Genomic DNA, 4651 nt, shown 5'->3' on the forward strand with positions numbered 1-4651 from the left:
GATATGAAAAATATTGTTGGTAATTTTAAATTTTGGAAGAATAATTCAACTGACATATTTTTTAAAACAACACGAAAACCTACAAACTTTTAAGCAAGACAAATCGACAGACGGCATGGAAAATAATCAGTCTGGGTCGCATCTTAGCCTCTATTTTATAAAATAAAATTAAGATTAAATTAGTTGGAAGCCATAATATCTCGATTTTAACCAACTTTGAGTACTGTTTTTTTAGGCCTTTATTTTTTTATAAAAAAAACTGTCAAATTTATTTTTTTCAAAAAAGATATTCTTAATTGCACATAATTTTCTAGATAAAATCATTTTTGGTCGTAAAATATTCGAGGTGACTAATAGTTTATCAAATCGAACCGATTACAACAACTTCCTATGGGAAATTTATAACCAACAATTTGGATAAGACAAATTTATCCCGAAATTAAGGCTAGTAAATTCAAATAACTTTTATCTTTTCAAAAATTTGAGATTGAAAAGTTAAGTGTGGCTCTCGATCAAATCCTTTTTTAGCTTTACTTTTGTGACTTAACATTTTATGACCTTCTATAGAACACTTAAATCCTAATATCTCACCATAAATGCATAAAGAATAACTTCAATTAACCTAAATACCCTCATTGAACATTCAGAATTGCCAAAATCCTGTAATTAAAATGTTTTCAAAAACTGAATGGCTAAAATATTCAAATCAAATGAATTTACTCTCGATTCACTGATTCCAAAGTTTTCAGTTAAGAATATTGTAACATAGAAGTGTAATTTTCATCATCTGATTAAAATGTATAAATTCCTACTAAAATCTTCTTTGCTGGTACATATTTCAGTTTGTAATCCTTAAATTACAAATAATTATTACAATTTAAAAACCCACACACTTGTATGTGTAAAGCTGCTATACCTACATACCTTCATTTATGGGGAATCATTCTGTCAGTGATTTTATAAACATTTTCATAAGTAATGTAGCTTAATTTATTTTCCTTTTGGGAATAACATTTTTGCATCAATTACATACTTATCACTTTAAGCTACTTAACACACGAAGCCTTTTTATACTAACGCGAAAACTGCGCACACCTGCTAATTTATTATTAAACGCAAATACATAGGGGAATGTGGGGCATAATGGGCTCCCTTTGAATATGAATATATTTTCAGTAAAGTAGGTCTCACTAAAGGGATTATAAATAACCTTAACATGTTTAAAGTTAAAAACTGCGAAAGCTTTGGGAAAATATGGCACGATTAAAGAGGAGATACCGGTGCATATTGGTCAAAATGGGAGGGGAAAACAAAGTTGAATACTTTATCCGATCATTCCATAAGATGTGATATCTGATAAACGGGCTGAGTACTGGAACTTGATTAATTTTTTCGATGCAAATGCCTCTAATGAGCACTCTAACAATAGGAGACAGCATTAAATTTTCGAAAACTTAAGTTTTACATTGCTGTTTAGGTCGGAATTAAATAAGCTTATGTACGCTGTCGTTTAAGTTCTATATCAGAGGGACAAGGGTGTGGATCTTGACATCAGCGATCCTGTTCAAAGTATTGGAAGTGGCAGACAAGAGATTGTGAGATAAGAATCAGAGACAAAACGAAGCCTTGGGAAACACAGTATTTATTTTACGAAAGCCAATCTTCCAGTTATAGTTTTCATTTTCACCCTTCAGTATTTAGATAAGTTCGTCCCTTTGAAGCATAGGTTGCTTAGGGTGCGTGTTGATTCTGAGTTTCTTTCGTATTGATATTATATCTACACTTGAATCATCATGGAGGTAATTCTAACTCTCAAGTCATGTTGGAGAAGCTTGTACGTCAGTCTCCTTTGGCTTTCTTAGTTTTGATCATGAAAGCTTCCAAATTGGGCTAGCTTAAATTTTTCAAGAAGTTCATGTATTTTCCATTCATCAGTTAATTCAATAACAATGTATTCTCAGCGGAGCCTAGACAATTCTTTAAAGGAATGTTTGTTGCAGTTTTTTGGATGCGAAGCAATTTTAAATATAAGCTGATGTAAGAAGGGGGTTTAGGGTGTATGTAAACTATGTATGTCGGTAATCCGGTCGACGTGTGTAGTTTGGGTGTTATATGGAAGTTTGACAATTTTTTTAAAAAATATATGTACAGTTTTTCCACTTCTTCGAATTGCCAGATTTCCCATATTTCTGCTGAATAGCGCATAATCACACGAACCATAGCTTTAAATATTCTGTATATAGTATTTTCTTTTTTGGAAATTTTACTTCAGGTGCAGTTAATTGTTCTTTTTGTCCCTTTGAGCTTTTCTTCCAAGTGAGCCTTGAAAAAAATGTGTTGTGTTAGTTGGACGCCCAGATACTTTAGCGAAGTTTTAGGTTTTATCTCAGAAAATCAAGACTTTTGACTTGCTCTTGTTTATTAAGTTTCATAAGTCATAATATGTTTAGAGTTTGTTGATCATCGCTTGCATCCTATTCGTATTGTCAGCTAATTTTGCTAAGTCTTTCACGTACATCAGAACTTGGATTTCTGTTTTCACGTAGGATATACGTACCTCCTGTTAGATGTACACTGATGTCTTCCAAGAAGAAAGAGAAAAGCAGTGGACTAAGGAGGTAGCCTTGTCTTACGACTGTTTCTGTTTAAAACTATTCTGCTAATATATTACCATCCCAAACAGCTGATAGATTTTCGTATTGTAAGCATCTTTGTGGGAATGCCTAGATTCGAAAGTTTTTACAATAAGGCTTTTCTATCAATGGCGTCGAAAGCTGCTTTGAAGTCTTCAAAGAAGGAATATATTTTTTTTCGGGTTCTTGATGAGATCGGACAATACTCGTCGGCTCCCCTGTTTGGTTAGATAAATAATCAATTCTTCGATAAATTTCTTAAGCTAATGATGATCAGGATTTCCATGACCTTTTAAAGAAGTGCTAAGAAACCTTTAGAATAAGACGAATGAAAAAGCTTACTCACTTCAGAACAATAGAAGAATTACTAGCCGGGCCAGTTGATTTGTCTTTGTCAAAGTCTTTCAGTGCTCCTGCAACTGCACGGTTGCGATTGAAGATTAGGGCTGTTAATCAGAGAAATCAGGTGACTCGCGTCGAATGAAGAGCATACTGTACTCTAAGAAAATTGGTCTTATCAATGGAACTTATAAAAGGAAAGCCAATTGAAAACGAGTGTTGAAACTGATATAATATAATTGAGACATTTTTTCATTTTTGACGTAATTTTTGTCATGCAAGAATTTGTTTTGTCCAATAAACTTTATTTCAAATGGACGATCATTAGATTTTCCTTTAAACATTTTTAGAGTATCCTTAAAGGACCTATTGTAACCCTGCTTCCCCTACATTCTTAAGTAGGTATCACAAATGTGTTTAATGTACATACGTAATACGGACCATACATAATAATGAACCCAAAGGTTTATGTTTCAGCAAAGGGATTTCATTAACATTTTTGTTTAACACATATTTTAAACTAATTTCCAGATTACATGTGGGTATGTACTGTACATAGATGTACCTGCATATAACACATCCGACTAGTCAATTTGGTTAAATCAAACATTTTTATGATGCAGCTTTTATAAGTTATCGTGAGCAAAGTTTTATTATTATGGTTGGATAAATAAAGGTTTTAAACTTTCAAGCTGAATCCGCTTTAATACCGCAAAAAATCGTAAAAAGGATACAAGTCAGCTGAATTTAAATAAAGTCCATGATGGAGTCGATGTGCAATACGGCTTGAGCTTCATAAATACATGGAGGGTAAGTTTTTGCATCGAACACTTAATGAAATTTCTTCGAGTGCCAAATATGGGATTATGAGAAAATGTCAAAACAAAGGCAAAGTGTTTCCATTATCCATCAACCCTAAAACAAAAAGAAAGATTTGACAACGCATACAATTATGTACGGTATTGTGTTACATAAATAATAAAATTAGAGGAGTTTACTTACACAGTTTTAGAATACTTAAATATTTATAATAATAAAGTAACGAACAACTAGCCAAGCTAACCCATCCAATTTAAAGCAGTAATCTTTTAATAGCTATTTTCTGTCCTTATTTGAAAGTAAAAGAACGGAAGTTTCATCATGCTGACTTTCCCCTTGAATGAAAAATTCTTATATATAAAAATGAATCGCAAAATGTGTTATTAAGCACTCAACAACGCCATCGCCTGGACCGATTTGGCCAATTTCTTTTTTTTTTTAAATGTTCGTTGAAGTTCAAGAATGGTTCTTACGGCGAAAAAAATTCGAATAGTTGATGGAAAAACCATATAAACAGCCATTAAAGGTAGTCAATTTTAGCTTTATTACTATACGTTCGGAAATATTTAACCAAGGGGAGAGATATGACTGTGGTTGAAATTGGTTCAGAGAATGCCAATAATGAAGTTACCCAATACTAAATAGGCCACTATGTTAGTAGTAATCAAGCAGTTTGGCGAATATTTTCTTTTCCGATTAATGAGAGACACCCTTCAGTTGTTTACTAAGCTGTTCATTTAGAAAATGGACAAAGAGTGTATTTTACAGCACAGAACGCAGAACAAAGAGCTGCTCAACCACCATCTACTACATTTACCAGCTTTTTTTTTTTTTGATAGGAGGAAATCTTCAAAAGACAC

Source organism: Eupeodes corollae, chromosome 1 (genome assembly GCF_945859685.1).
Source record: "Eupeodes corollae chromosome 1, idEupCoro1.1, whole genome shotgun sequence".
In the NCBI taxonomy this organism is placed as follows: domain Eukaryota; kingdom Metazoa; phylum Arthropoda; class Insecta; order Diptera; family Syrphidae; genus Eupeodes; species Eupeodes corollae.